This window comes from Schistocerca serialis, chromosome 5 (genome assembly GCF_023864345.2).
Source record: "Schistocerca serialis cubense isolate TAMUIC-IGC-003099 chromosome 5, iqSchSeri2.2, whole genome shotgun sequence".
Classification (NCBI taxonomy): domain Eukaryota; kingdom Metazoa; phylum Arthropoda; class Insecta; order Orthoptera; family Acrididae; genus Schistocerca; species Schistocerca serialis.
The window spans coordinates 811,012,590-811,029,743 of NC_064642.1; positions in this window are offsets into that span (position 1 = coordinate 811,012,590).

Genomic DNA, 17,154 nt, shown 5'->3' on the forward strand with positions numbered 1-17,154 from the left:
TTGGACCAAAATAATCATCTTTATATATATCTGATTTGATCCTACCCTGTAAGCTATTCTCTGTTATTTGCTGACCTTATAAAATAAACTGTAAAAGTAGATCTCAGTCCTTCTGTTCGATCTTCTATTTGCATACCTAATGGCAATCTTGAATAAACATCTGGAATAATATTGCATTGTCCTTTGACATAGTGTATTGACATATCGTACTCCTGAAGAAACAGTGCCCAGTGCATCAATCTACTGTTGAGCTGCTTACTCACCATTCGAAATTGCAAAGCCTGATGGTCTGTGTATACAAGTCCAAAAGGTAATGAAATTTACGGATTGCCCAAACCTAAGGAAGTAACTCTTTTTCAGTCATACTATAGTTGATTTCATGTTTATTTAATGCACGACTCTCGAAAGGCAATGTGTAATGTGTCCCATTTGTGTTGTTGAAATCACCTTGAAACAACTCTGCACCCAACCCATACTCAGATGCATCCGTTGACAAACAAAATTCTAAATCTGAATGAGGATGATGCAGTATTTCAGATGTCAATATTGATTGTTTGATATCTTGGAAAGCCTGTTCCTGATCGTTTCTCCATATCCATGCCGTTCTAGCCTTTAGTAATCATAACAAGTGTGGATTATTCATGGATTGTCCCTTTATGAAGCATCTATAAAAGCCTACTAGTCCTAAAAATGACTTTAGTTGTTTTGAATTCTTCAGTGATGGACATTCTGTTACCACTTTTAATCTATCTGGATTCAGCGAAATTCCATTTGGTCCTACAATATGTCCAAGAAACTTTGCAGATCATTTCACAAATGACGATTTTGTAGTTTTATTGTTATTTCTCTCTGTAGTAATGTATCTAAAGTACTATGTAATAGACACACATGCTCTTTCCAGGAAGCTGATGCTAACATTAAATCATCAACATACACTACTATTTGTTTCAATAATTCTGGGCACAAGGCTTTATCTAATGCCCTAATGAAAACAGCTACACAAATATTGAGTCCAAAAGGTAATACTTTGAAGCGATAACTTCATCCATTGAATAAGAAAGCTGTGTATTTATGTGCATGTTTCGATAACGGTATTTGCCAGTATCCTTTATTAATAATGTATTGTTAAGAAAATGTAAACACACTGCATGTATATACAACCAGTCGGCCCCTGAAAAAAATTGTATCATCAGATTTCTTGTGACTGAAAATGTGTGTTGAAATGTGTAGGATAAAATAGTACAGTATAGCCTTGTTTCTTCTGTTACTACCTTACTTTTCTTTCCATCTATTCCTAGTAAGTGGTCTCCTGTAACTGGTAATACTAGACATTTAATGTGTTTTCTCAATTCTGTGAAAACTTCTAGTGATATTATACTGACATCACCGAATAAATCCAGAGCAAATGAAATTGCATAACTTTCCACGTACTCTTGTACTGTTAGTAATACAGTTTGGTGTGTAGTGGTATTTTTAATTTGTTCCATTAATAAATCGTCCTTAATACCATTGTGTTCTAAAAAATTTACACAACAATGAACATCAGTTGGGTCTGAAGTACTTACTTCACATTCTTCGAAGTACCCTCTGCCCATAATGTACCTTGTTTTCCGAATTTGTGGTCTGTTGATAGTAATCATTATCATTTCTTTGACCCTTAAAGCCCTTGGATCATTGAACCCATTCTTGTGATCTATTGTTATTACTATTTCTCTCTCCTGACCTATGATTTGAATTAGATGAAGCATTATATCCATTCGGTAGCTGCTGTATCGTATTTTATATGTTAGAAGTGTGTTGTCTAGTATTATATATATATCTATGCTCTGTCTGTTTGTTCTTTATCAAACATATCCAGGTGTTCTAATACTGTCAACAACTGTGTTAATGTTTCCCAACCTTTACAAAAAACTTCTTTTTGTATCTGTACTGGCAAACGTGTTAACAATACATCAGCCAGTTGATCCTCAGGTATAGGATTATCTAAGTATCTTCTTTTCATTAAATGATTTTGCACATAAGCTTTCAATATTCCCTTATGCCTCTTACAGAATGGTGGATTCGGAAGGTACTTTCGTAACTGATCTTGAGCTCCCTTTGACCAAAACCTTTCCTTAAATTTATTTCCAAAGTCTAACCATGAAGTAAATTTTTCCATGTGTGTTATTCCCCAATTATGAGCTTCATATTCCATATATTCTATTACAAAATCGATCTTACATGCAAATGTCCAGGTCTCAGGTAATGAACTAGAGAAAGCCTTTAAAAACACAATTGGATGGGTCTTACCATTAGATTTAAAGTATGGAAAATGTTTCACTAAATTATTGTTGTGCTCAATAAAGTGACATTCTTGGTTTAATTTAGACATTTTTAACTGTTCTAGTTCATTTATCTTATCACTAATGTTTATCAATACTTGATTCTCTACCTCGTTTTGTAGCTGTGTAAAATCGGGTAACTGGGACATAACATTGGGCGTTAATGATGTTATTTTACTTTGCATTACAGCAGTTGCTGTAGAGATAGTATGCACCTTATCCACAATGTCAACCTTAAAAGTACCCCATATGTTTGTTAAGGTCGTTACTGGTTTTTGGATATCTGTAAGCAACTCAGTTCTAATCATATCTAGGTTAGAACTGTTTTCCTTATCCCACTTCTCCAGGTTTTGATTGATTTCTGTTTTATACTTATCTAAATTAGTATAAAGCTTATTATTATTTTCATTAATTTGTTGAGTAATGTAATCTTGAATGTCAGTTTTAAAAGATTCAAGATTTTTCATATTTGCTTCTATTTGGTCATTAAGTCTTTTATCCAAATGTTGTTTTAAGTCATTTAAAGTTTTAGCCTGTTGTCAAATTTCTTGTTTTGTTCATCTGCAAAGTCAGTGAAAGCTTGTTTTTGTTCCTGTTTTAAATCATTTAAATTCTGAGCCTGTGTGTTTGTAAAGTTTGTGAAAGTTCTGATCAAATAATTGTTGCATTTGTTGTAATAGCTGCTCGATATTTGAACTCATACTGCGTGTTAATATTGGCATGTAATAGTAATATTATACTCATAATACAAATACATAATGGAATGGACAGTGGCTTGAAAGGAGGATATAAGATGAACATCAACAAAAGCAAAATGAGGATAATGGAATGTAGTCAAATTAAGTCGGGTGATGCTGAGGGAATTAGATTAGGAAATGAGACTCTTAAAGTAGTAAAGGAGTTTTGCTATTTAAGGAGTAAAATAACCAATGATGGTCGAAGTAGAGAGGATATAAAATGTAGACTGGCAATGGCAAGGAAAGCGTTTCTCAAGAAGAGAAATTTGTTAACAAAGAGTATAGATTTAGGTGTCAGGAAGCCGTTTCTGAAAGTATTTGTATGGAGTGTAGCCATGTATGGAAGTGAGACATGGACGATAACTAGTTTGGACAAGAAGAGAATAGAAGCTTTCGAAATGTGGTGCTACAGAAGAATGCTGAAGATAAGGTGGGTAGATCATGTAACTAATGAGGAGGTATTGAATAGGATTGGGAAGAAGAGAAATTTGTGGCACAACTTCACTAGAAGAAGGGATCGGTTGGTAGGACAAGTTTTGAGGCATCAATGGATCACCAATTTAGCATTGGAGAGCAGCGTGGAGGGTAAAAATCGTAGAGGGAGACCAAGAGATGAATACACTAAGCAGATTCAGAAGGATGTAGGTTGCAGTAGGTACTGGGAGATGAAGAAGCTTGCACAGGATGGAGTAGCATGGAGAGCTGCATCAAACCAGTCTCAGGACTGAAGACCACAACAACAACAACAACAACAACAACAATACACAGTACAGAAATCACTGCCTATCATTATATCTTTTTCTTTTTCTCTCTGTTTTCTAATAAATGTTACTGTATTGAAATCACTGTTTATTCCAAATATCACTGATCACATTATAGTAGTTAATTATATTTAAACAGTTGTAGCTCACAAAATGTGAATTGTAGTGGTTGGCTTGTTGGCTAGCATTGTCTGCTGGTGTGTCTCGGGTGTAGCACAGCTGGCGTTGTCTGCTCTGATATAATTAACTTCTTTGGTGATATAGCTGTAACTCGTAGCATCGCTCACTTGTTGGTTGTTCTCGATGTTTGAAAGTGCTGGTTAAACCGTCTTATCATGTGTTTGTATTCGTTTTGTTACTTCATGATTTTTGTTATACTTGATCACTTTCAAAGAATAAAAGGTTTCACTTCTCTCATATGTTCTACTTTCTTATGTAAACATTTTTATTTTAATTAGATTAATTTGTTGCTTCAAGGTTCAAGGATGCGAAATTGTCTTCCAATTGCCGGGTCACCAAGTGCGCTGTCGCCGCCCTACTAATGAGTTTTATTATTTGCATAGTTCAGCTCCAGCTTAATGTTGACTAAATTCATCGAGTGAAAGAAGGAACAGTGCAGCTGATGAAGAAAATGTCACCTATGGCGATCATTCACCAGTAACTGATGCTGTCTGACTACTTCTCATAATAACTCTTATTCAGAACTCCTTTTCTACAATAGTAACAGCAATTTATTTCTGATACCTATGTACAGTCTGCTCTTGAGGTACCGTCTACTGCGTTACCGCCCATTAAATTGCTTCTTCCTCTTTCGCTGTTATACACAAAGTTCCTCATAATACATTCTTCATTATTTTCTTCCGAAGTCCAACAACTGTGTCGGAGTATCCCGCTGCCGCGACTCTGGACCTCCAGCGAGTAATGTCGTCAGCCTCACTGTGTTTGCTCCATAGCGGCCCACTACTTGCCGCATCAACGAAAGTCTGCGCCAGTTGCTGGCTCAGTGTTTGAATTATCTGCACATATAAAAACCAAATTCTGCCACAGTATTTATGCACATAACTAAGAAATCCTGACCCGCAACTCAATTTTATCATTTAATTAGAATTTGTGCTAGGCCAGGGGCGATAGATGGCGCATGCAACAAACCACGTGTCATCTGTTATACCACAGGCTGTTGCAGCAACTTATCCTATAGTACCCATCCCACTTGCTGACATCACAGGAAACATTTGGTTCTTAATAGATATCCTTTTTATCCAGCCACCTGTCCCTCACTCTATAGAATGATTCAGCTCTCTGAAGGAATTTTGTAGCTTATTGCCCATATCTAATGGTCAGTAAGCTGAGCATTCGAGGTAGGGTTGCCAGCTGGGATTAGTGTTACATTCAAATGCATATTTTGTCCCAAAAGCTGGACTACCACCTCAAATAGAACTGACCAGTTGTGTATTTTCACTTTTTGATCAACAATTACTTTGAGGGGGTACTATCATTAGCTGCAATAAGCTATTAAAATAATTCAGTAGCTAAAGGTGAAAATTTGTGCCAGACTGTGACTCAAAGCCAGATTTCCTGCTTCACATAAGTATTTGCCTTAGCTGTTTCAGCTATCTGAACACACTCTCTATCTGACCCACATTCACAACTTCAAGCACGCTAACTGATAACATCCTCAGTGCATGTGCACGATAGGGTTCAAACCTCTAGTGGGAATATGAAAATTGCTGCAAACAATGAGCTAAATGGATACATATCTTGTATGTGGGATAGGTTTAGAGTTTGGATCAAATGAAGGGCGTGCTCAGGTAGCCAGAATGTTTTAGGTGACTGCTCATGTAAAGCAGGAAATCTGGTTTTAAATCCTAGTCCACCACAAATTTTTAGCTTTCACCAGTGAATTGTTTCAATGTCCAATTGATGCTGATATTGGTATCTTCCTCCAAAAATTGATAATTACAGTCACTGTATCGAGAACAGAAGTATGTTCTGCTGGGCATGTCTGATGGAACATGCCACATGTATGTAATAAGTAGTCAGATTTGTGATATCAACATGCAACATGTTTAATAGGAAAAAAAAATTGAACAGCCTTGTAATTAGGCAGCTGTAGTATCAACTAAGTGGTCTGTCTTCTGAACTGTTTAGCCTTTTTCCTAAGCTATTCGTATGTCAAAATACTTGTTCCTTATTGAAGAAAATAAACAATTATCTAGCCTACAGAGACAGAAAACTTATACCCAATAACTTTGGTTACTTTAAATGAGAAATGGATACTGAAGTATAGCTTCTTATATTTTTGTAAATCTAATTAAACATATTTTAAGAAGAACTTTAGTTTTCATGGAAATCAGGTTCCAGAATTTTTGACAGAATAATTTTAAAGTACAGGACAGTGTTGTATTAGTTGATTTCAGTTTGTGTTTTTTTTGTGAAATGAGTACAGACTTTAGATGTCGATAGTAAGTCTGGGAATTGCATAGTAATATTATGCCACTTTCAATAGTGCTTAATGAAAATGAAGCTGCAGATTGAAAGGGGCTGTCATTTTAGTGTGTCAGTATCTTTTTACATGTAGTTGTCTTTTCTTTTCTTTTTTTTTTCATTAAACTCATGAAATTTTGTCACTCATCAAAGAAATTGCCAGTACAGTGTTTAATGTTCTCTGCTTGAGAACGTGGCCAGTTCTTGACAGTTGTACCCAGGTTGGTTCATCAGCTAATGTCATTAGCTATACTGCACTTTAAAAAAATAGGGGTTCATAAAAATTCTTTGTTAGTGAAGACCATAAATATAATTTTTGATACGTAGTTCCTAATAAATGAGCTGTCTTCAGATAACAACATTTTTAGTGTTAATCAATAATTGATTGAATACATTGTCATAAATTACAGCTGTATGCATTATACAACCTTACAACGTTTTTTAATCCTAATTTGTTTGCTATTTGATATTCAAATTGTATTAGTTATCAGTAAAAAACTATATTTATGATCTTTACTAATGGATTTTCTCTGAATGCACAGATTTCATTAAATGCAGATCACTCATCTCCAGTTCGACTGTCTGTGGCAGCATGGTTTCTTTCTTCCATTACCTGGACCTAGCTGTGAATCCACTGTGGCAGATCACAGGTAGGAAAGATGTGCAGAAACCTACTGTACTGAAACTTGCACCAGGCAGCATACAACGTAACTATTCCAAGCATCAGAAAAGGCCTTAATTTTGAATGAAAGGTGGAAATAATGGCAAAACTTTGATATATTCTGGAATTTGATAATTTACAAATTCACTGCCAAGCCCATGCTAATCCAAACACAGTCATGTACAAACCCTTTCATTCATGTTAGCAAGTTTATGGTAACATATTTCCCAAAACCTGAACAGCTACTAAGCACAGATCGTACTTAAATGAAAATGCTTGCCATACTATTATGTTTATCGACGTCTAATACACTCAAGTTTTCAGTCAATGAACTGCTGAATATGCCAGGTAGAATTACTGCCTTTTTTTCATACACAAAATTACATTCATTGCCACACAGCTGAACTGCTGTGTCATATTCAGACACAGTGGAGTTATTGATAACAAAACACAATAAGGGCATCAACATAAACTAGTTAAAACTTTTGATAAAGTGTTACTGCCAACTGTTTGAAAGATGTTGCAATGCTTGGCATCTAAAAACATAGCAAATTTGTACTCTACACCATTCACAACTGTAGGTACATAATTAACATAAATAAAGGCGAAGAGTGTCCAGGACAGGACGCATTTCTCTCCCAGACACTAATCCACGGGAATTACTAAATGACTAACCTGGTTCATGATACCCAGCACCAGTTGCATGTTGCCTATGTAATGGCTTCCTGGACCAATGAAATTTGGCTTTCTAAATTTCATAAATATCTTTCAATTTCAGCCAGTAATTAAATTCCTGCTATGGTCTACTCATTAGGAGGTATAATCTTAGGTCAAATGTTGAATGCTAACTGTTGGAATCTGGCACCTCATACAAATACCTGGGTGTAATCCCTCACAGGGATATGAAAAGGAAAGATCACGTAGGCTCAGTTGTGGGTAAAGGTGGTAGACTACAGTTTATTGGCAGAATACTGGGGAAGTACAGTCAGTCTATAGAGGTGACAGCTTACAAATCACTTGTGTGAACAGTTCTAGAATATTGTTAAAGTGTGTGGGACCCTTACCAAATAAGTCTAGCAGGGCATATTGAATGTATACAGATCAGGGCAGTATGAATGGTCAGAGGTTGTAATCCACTGAGGGAACTGGCCTGGAACCCTCTTGAAGATCGATACAATTGATTCTGAGAAAGTCTGTTGACAAAGTTTAAAGAACCAGCTTTATATTATGACTTTGCAAATGTACTGTAGTCCTCTCTGTATTCCTCACATAGGGATCATGTGGATAAGATAAGAATAATTACTGCATGCACAGAGGTGTTACAAAAGTAGGTGTGTACCCACACAAACACAGTTAGAAATCCGAAACTAACAGAGTCTGAACTCAAGTTTATTTTTTATTTGTTTCACATATAACAGGTTGTCAAATAAGAGAATACATAAAAGAGAATCAATAACAAAGAGTAAAAAGGTAGGTATGAGAATCACAGTTGATGGCTCTCTTCTGTGTGACTCCCATGACAACTGTGGAGAATAATCTCTGTGGTTGGCGCGAATTTTACGCGTCAGCAGCGATCGACGTGTGCGGTAGTCACCACATGAGACCCCTTGGTGAGAGTGGAGCTCAGATGTTCCTCTCTGTAGCGGGCAGGGAAGTGCACTTGTCTGCCTGAATGCGTGGTGCATCAAGGCTGCTGCTTTACTGACTGCGGAGGTAGCGGAGTGGGGTTCTGCATCGTTGTCTTGTGCTGATCGCTGTGCGATGCTGACATTGCCAGAGTGTCTTGAGGTATATAAGCAGGTTTCACTATACTTAGCGATATGGTGGCTTGTTTCCCATTCAGTACTATGTTTAGGGTGTGTGCATCTCTCCATATCACGTGATGAGGTCCAGTGTATGGCGGGTGTAGTGGTGGTTTGGCGCCATCTGTGCATAACAATACATGCGTGCAAGTTTTTAAATCGTTGTGCATGAATGATACCGGGGCTCCATGTCTGGACTCTTTCACAGGTTTGATTTCCTTGATCATTTCTCTCAATCCTTGTAAATATTCTGACTGGACATCTGCATTCGGTACCCCTGAGTCGTCAGCAAACTCTCCAGGCAGACGTACTGTTTCTCCGTAGACAAACTCTGCCGAGGAGACATCCATATCAGGTTTAAAGATTGTCCTAAGACCTAACAGTAGAATGGGTAATGCTTCCATCCATTTAGTACCGTGGCAAATGAGGGCTGCTTTTAAGGTACAGTGCCATTTTTCTACCATTTCGTTGCTTGCCGAATGGTAGGTGGTGTTGTGGTGATGGCAGTATCCCCAGAATCTTGCTAACTGAGCAAATAGTTCTGATTCAAACTGTCGTCCTTTATCAGTTGTTGTGTGGAGTGGGTAGCTGATTCTCGATATCCAGGTTGACATGAATGCCGTTGTCAGAGTTTCCACCAAGATGTTATCGGTAGGTATTGCTGCCGGCCAGCATGTATACCTGTCAATGATTGTTAGCAGGTAGCGATTACCACCTGATGGTGGAAGAGGTCCAACGACATCCAGATGAATGTGCGAGAAGCATGCCTTGACATCCGGGAATTGTCCAATTGGAGGGCGCATGTGTCTGCTCACTTTGAATAGCTGACAGCGTGGGCAAGATCTAGTCCAGTTACGGCAATTGGGGTCTATTCCTGGCTATACAAATCTTTCGGACACCAGTCTGGTAGTTTCTCGAACACCGGGGTGAAATAGGCCGTGGAGACAATCGAACACTCTTCTGCGATGTGTGATTCGAATGTAAGGGCGTGATCGATCATGTTGTACGTCACAATGTAGTCGTACATATTCCCCGGGCACATCGACTAGCTGTAACTTCAATGCCGTGTTGTCGTCACTCAACAGGGTGTTTAGCTCATCATCTTCCTGCTGGGCTTGCGCTAGTTTGGCCACAGTTACAGACTGTGTTATACTGGATACCTGTGACAAACAATCAGCTACCACGTTAGTTAAACCTGCGATGTGGCGTAAGCTTGTGGTGAATTGGCTTATGAACTCCAATTGAGAATACTGCCTTGGGGAGTATTTGTCACTGCTCTTGTTGAATGCGTAAGTCAAGGGCTTATGATTGGTAAAAATTACTTGTGGTCTGAAATGTTTGATCACTAAATATACAGCCAAAAATTTTCTATCGTAAACACTCCAGCGTTGTTGTGCTGGTGACAACTTGTGCGAATAGTATGCTAAAGGTCGCCATGTGCCATCCACCAATTGTTGCAGGGCTGCACCAACACCAAACTGGTTGGCGTCCACCACCAGTGCCAAAGGTGCTTCTAGTTTATTGTGTGCCAGCAGTGCGGCCTGAGCCAGGCTTTGATGTGTCACTTCGAATGCTGCATCAGATTCCTCATTCCATTGCATGGTTGCATTGCTGCGAACCTTTGGGCCAGCTAATAACGAGTTTAACGGTGCCTGCTGTTCAGCTGCCTGTGGTAGATGCCTTCTGTAAAAGTTTAACATGCCTAGGTATCTTCTTAATTCTTTGACCATAATAGGCTTGGGCATGTGTAGAATAGCCTCAGCTTTTCCGGGTAAGGGTGCTGAACCTGTAGCGGATATGCGATGACCTAGAAATTCCACTTCAGGTTGGCAAAACGGGCATTTCGCTGTATTTAACACTATTCCAAACTTCTCTAAGCATAGGAGTACTTCTTTTAAATGCTGCTTGTGCTGTAAATTGTTTGCAGAACATATGAGAACGTCATCCAGGTAGGCAAAACAGAAGGTCAATCCTCGTAATACAGAATCCAGAAAACGTTGCCATGTCTGTGCAGCATTTCCCAGACCAAACGTCATGAAATTACTTTCAAACAATCCAAAGGGTGTTGTTATGGCAGTGTTTGGTACCCCTTCTGGCGCTACAGGAATTTGTGTATAGCCCTTTGCGCAGTCTAGCACACTAAAGACTGTGGCACCGTGCAGCGCGTGATTGTAGTCCCTTAACAAAGGTACAGGATAACAATCCGGAATAGTTCTGGCGTTCAGTGCTCTGTAGTCGCAACACGGACACCAGGCTCCACCTTTTTTTGCTACGAGGTGTAAGGCTGACGCCCATGGACTGGATGACGGGCGTATAATTCCTCCTTTAAGCATTAGCTCGAATTCCGCTGTAGCTATAGTGAGGCATTCTGGTGGTAGTGTCATAGGTTGACATGACACAGTCTGTGATTTTTATGTAGTGTACTGTATCATGCAACACATTGTGCAGTGCTCCAGGTGGTTTCATTAATTCAGGAAAACCTGCTAGGGACTGCGCGGTACTCTGTGTCTGCCATTTGAACTAACTTAATACTGGTACAATCTGTGTCACGATAATAACAAGCCATTGATAGGTTGGTGAGACTGTCTATCAGGCAAGCATTGGCCAAGTCTGGCAAAAGTCTGAAGTGTGATAAGAAATCAGCTCCTAGTATTGCTTCTGCGACATTTGCTACTGTGAAATTCCATTTAAAATCTCTAGGGAGTCCAAAGTTCAGATTCTATTGTTGTAATCCCTATGTTGAAATCTGTGAATTGTTGCCAGTGGATAAGTTAAATGTTGTGCACAGCCGTTAACAATGCAAGGACTTGATGGTATACTGAGCTCTGAACCAGTGTCGATTAAAAATTTCCTGCCTGGCGCACCATCTGTTATAAAAAGGCATCAAGATGCAGGAAGATAGGAGGTAGCATCTACTGCCACTTTCCGCTCCAATTTCTACATCTACATCTACATCCATACTCCACAAGCCACCTGACGGTGTGTGGCGGAGGGTACCTTAAGTACTTCTATCAGTTCTCCCTGACATTCCAGTCTCATATTGTTCATGGAAAGGAGGATTGTCGGTATGCCTCTGTGTGGGCTCTAATCTCTCTGATTTTATCCTCATGGTCTCTTTGCGAGATATACGTAGGAGGGAGCAATATACTGCTTGACTCTTCAGTGAAGGTATGTTCTCAAAATTTCGACAAAAGCTTGTACCAAGCCACTGAGCGTCTCTCCTGCAGAGTCTTCCACTGGAGTTTATCTATCATCTCTGTAATGCTTTTGCGATTACTAAATGATCCTGTAATGAAGCGCGCTGCTCTCCGTTGCATCTTCTCTATCTCTTCTATCAACCCTATCTGTTACGGATCCCACACTGCTGAGCAGTATTCAAGCAGTGGGTGAACAAGCGTTTGGAGAAAGAACATGGGCTAATGCATTTACGTGCTTGCTCTCCATACCGACTATGATACCAACAAATGGTCTGTCTGTTCTCGGTTGTAGATTGCAATGCGAAACGACTTCCATGTCGTCATCGGCTACGGCTTCTCTGATTGACAATGTGCGATTCGACATTAGTTTCGAGAGCTGTGTGCATAGGAGAATAGGTGGGAACTCCACAGGGTATGCAGAACGCTATCTGGAATCATGCCAGGGTCCACCTTGCTGCGGAGATGGTGCAGGAACAGTAAAGGTTTCCTGTCACCAATTTCTTCTTGCGTCAATACTTGCCGGATTCTATCTTCTTGAGAAACGGCTAAGCAACATATCAGTTCAGTCTTTAACCGTTCATATGCATCCTCTTTTGGAGGAGCTGTTATGATATCCTGAACTTCAGTTGTGTAACGATGATCTAGTTGGCTTACTACGAGGGGAAACTTAGTTGTTTCTGCAGTTATTCCCGCGTACGTGAAACTCACTTCCAGCTGTGTAAACCACAGCATAGGGTTGTGTGGCCAAAAGGGTGGTAATCGAACCGCTAGTCTTGACACTGCTGGCATGTCCATATCCATATCTGCTGTTTGTTTTGTAGTCGGGGTCACCAATGTTGTGTAAGTAGGTGTGCACCCACGCAAACACAGTTAGAAATTGGAAACTAATGGAGTGTGAACTCAAGTATCTCTTTTTATTTCTTTCATATATAACAGGTTGTCAAGTAAGAGAATACATAAAAGAGAATCGACAACAAAGAGAAAAAAGGTAGGTTTCAGAATCACAGTCAACAGCTCTCTTCTCTGTGACTCCCATGCGAACTGTGGAGATTAATCTCTGTGGTTGGCGCAAATTTTATGCGTCAGCTGCAATCGACGTGTATGGTAGTCACCACAGAGGCATTCAGTCATTCACTCTTACTGCACTCCATACATGAACTGAATAGGAAGGAATGCCTAATAACTGGTACAGTGGAAAGTAGCCTCTGTCATGCACCTCGCAGTGATTTGCGGATTGTTGATGTAATGCCTTGAGTGGATGTAATGAGGCACTGTAGCTTGTGATGTGCAACTTACCCAGACTACATTCGTGCAGTATTCCATACTGAGAGTACTTCATGACTTCCGACTTTAACTGTAGGTTCTAACCTTCTCCAAATTTTTTCATGCACATATCTGTCAGATATTTAGATCTTAAAATAGATAGAAACTTCTGATTGCTTTAGAAATAATTTAAAAATGTGGGAGTTTCATTCCTTAAGGAACTGGAGGTTTGCTGTTTAGTGTCAAATTGCTATAGCTACTTGTCTTGGCTGAGGTTTGTTCTATGGATTATACTAGGACATCTATCATAATATTTTAATCTGCTTGAGCCTTAACACAATGTTACATGGGAATTATATTATCAATTTAAGCTGGATTTTGCAAACACTTTAGCCACCATATTGCTTGTCTTCTAATCCGATAATATGCCTTTGACAGAAAAGCAGGAATGTAATCTGTTTGTGTCAGGCTTTGTTAACTTCAATCAGCTTTTTGATTATCCATGGCTTTCATTGTATACTGCACAAAATTAGTACAGTTTTTACACAGTCAAGATGACAGGACTCTTATTTTTTTTGTTATATCAGATGTAAGTTTTTGGTTAAATACATAACATAGTGATTTGAGCACACATTTCTATTAATAGTTGTAAGGATGATTTCAGTCTTATCTGAACCATATTTTATAGGTACAGACAAACATATTATGATTCTTGTCCTTTTGAACCTTTCCCATTTTCTCAATCTATGTTATAGCTTGCTCAGAAGTTTATATGATGTATTAAATTAAATTTTTGTTTAAGCTATTGTTGTTGAATTTAGAATATTTCTGTTTACAGTTATTGTGCCTATGGAATAATCACGTGCTGACTCAGAATTATCTAGTGTATCAGTGGACTATTCATACTGAACTCCTTCCTCCTTAGTAGAGTAATAATCTAATTGTTGTGTGCTGACATTATGAAGCTCTCGTGGTACTTTGATGTGTTTACTTGCTGTTTACTGTGATTATCCATATATAGGGTGATTATATTCAAAGTTAAATTTTAAAATCATTGTAGAAATAACACCACTGGTATGAATGACATCAAACTGCAATGGAATATTATCAGAGATGGGGAAATCGTGTGGCAGAAGAAAAATAAATAGTTACAAAATGTAGCAATAGCACTGCAAGCATCATAATTTAATAGTTTTCAACCACAAAACAGAAATGAATTGTACAACAATGCTTAAGATGTGTGTTTCATATTAAACAAACTGTGCTACTCAGTGTACATGGGTGTAAAGGTGTGATACCATTAGTAATGTAAACCCACCAACCACAACAGGTTCATATCACATTGAATGACAAAATTTGATTTTCAATTGTCCTGAGGCCGAAAACTGCATAAAAAGAATCAATCAAGATCAAATCAGATCAGATTATTAATTTCTGTGCCGTTGGCTCAAAATATGTTCAATATCCTGCCCACTGTTTTTCGCAACAAGTTGAAATCAAAAAACAGCATGTTCCACAACTGATCGAAGTGTTTCTGGGGTCATGTTCAGAATGTTTTGCACAATACATGACCTCAGTGCAGCTAAGTTTGCAATCAGAACACTGAATACAACGTCCCTGAGGTAGCCCCACAGCCAGAAGTAACATGGATTAAGATCAAATGATCAGGATGGCCAAGATGTAGGGAAATGGCGGCTGATCATTCTAGCTTTTCCAAAATGACGCTTCAGCAACTGCTTAACTGGATTTGCAATGTGTGGAGGTGCGCCATTTTGCATAAAAATAATCCCAATCACACATACAAGCTGTTGGAAAGCTGGAATGATGTGGTTGTGCAAAAGAGACCGACAGCACTTAGCAGTGATGGTACAAGTAACAGGATCAAAAGCATTTCTCTTTGAAAATGATGCTGTAGCCCCACACCACACAATGACCTTTTTAGGATGAAGGGGAATTGGTTGATTTGAGCGGGGATTTTACTTTGCCCATATTTGATAGTTCTGCCTATTGACATATCCTGTCAGATGGAAGTGTGCTTAATCTGTCAACAAAATCTTCCACAGACCATCTCAAATGGTACCATATTCAAAGGTCTGTCATCCTAGACCTCACTGATGTCGGCACCAATCCTCATTCCCCCCTGCGGGTCCGGGGATTAGAATAGGCCCGCGGTATTCCTGCCTGTCGTAAGAGGCGACTAAAAGGAGTCCATCCCCCTCACGGGGGTAGTTCGCGCCTGCGTCCGGAGACGGACGGTTCCACGACCTATCATCGTGGTCCTTTTGGTTTTTTCACTTCTCGTTTCTTCCTTCCTTCTGTTGGTTCCTTTCTTTGCTCTTCTCCACCTCACTGTCTTCCTTACTCTTTCCCTTGCCTTCTCCTTGCCTTCTCATTGCCTTTTTCTCCTTGCCTTCTCATTGCCTTTTTCTCCTTGCCTTCTCATTGCCTTCTTCTCCTTGCCTTCTTATTGCCTTCTTCCCCTTGCTTTCTCATTGCCTTCTTCTCCTTGCCTTCTCTGGTCTCCGCCTCGGCGTTTGAGACAGTCTGTCCTCTTTCTCCCTCTCTCTCTTCTTTTTCCTCTTCTTCCTTCCTCCCTGTGCGTGTCTGAAGGCCGACCCACGCGTTCGCACGCGTAGCCGGTGACGGGGTAACGCGTAAGTCCCCGCCCTGGGTAGACATGTAAGGCACGCGCGTACCCTCTGGTAAAGGCCAGGCCCGGGGAGGGGTGATTGCCTGAGCTGATACCTTCTGACCATGCCGATTGGTCCCTCCGTCTGTTTCTCGGGAGGTGTGACCTGAGGTGTAAACATTCACCTAAGGCGGGAGTGCCCTCTGAGAGGGTCCCCACAAGGAAGGAGCGCGCCATCGGAGACGCTGGCAATCATGGGGGATTCCTCCGCAATGGATTCTACTCCATCTCTTTCGACTTCGACCCAAAAACGGAAACGTGACCAGCCAACAGTGACAAAAGTAGTACCGCCTGCCCCACAGTTCCTCGTAGTTTCTCGAACTGAGGACGGAAAGGATTTTTCCTCTGTCAACCCTTTCGTTATTCAGAAGGGCGTAGATGCCATAGCCGGATCTGTCAAATCCTGTACCAGGTTGCGTAACGGCACCTTATTACTGGAAACTGAGAATGCCTTTCAGGCACAAAAACTGCTTCGGGCCACCCTCCTGTACACGTTCCCTGTCCGGGTGGAGGCCCACCGAACTTTGAATTCGTCTCGTGGTGTGGTCTATACTGACTCCCTCGACGGATTGACTGACGAGGAGCTTCAATCATTCCTCGCTGAGCAGGGCGTGACGGCTGTCCATAGGGTCATGAAAAAGGTCAACAATGACCTTGTACCGACCCGGACAATTTTCTTGACCTTCGATAGTGTTAAGCTGCCATCGCGCATCAAGGCGGGCTACGAGGTTATTTCTGTTCGCCCCTATATACCGACACCTACGCGCTGCTACCAGTGTCAGCGTTTCAATCACACTCGACAGTCTTGTTCCAATGCGGCTAAATGTGTCACCTGTGGCAGGGATGCCCATGAGGGTGACTGTCCACCTCCGTCTCCTCGTTGTGTGAACTGTCAGGGTGACCATGCAGCATCCTCCCGCGACTGTCCTGTCTATAAGGAAGAACGCTGTATCCAGGAAATTCGGGTCAAAGAGAAAGTGTCCACCTCGGCTGCTCGCAAGCTATTGGCTAGTAGGAAGCCCACGCTGCTCCCAGCGGGGAAATACAGTACTGTCCTCGCCTCTCCTCGGACTACCCGGGAGGTAGCAACCCAGACATGCGATCTGACCTTCAGCACCACGGTCGTCCGTTCGGCCAGTGCTAAGATCGCGCGGTCGACGTCTCCTCTTCCTCCCATCACCCCACAGACACGAGCACCTTCTTCAGCTTCTGCTAAAACGAAGACACCGAAGTCAGATG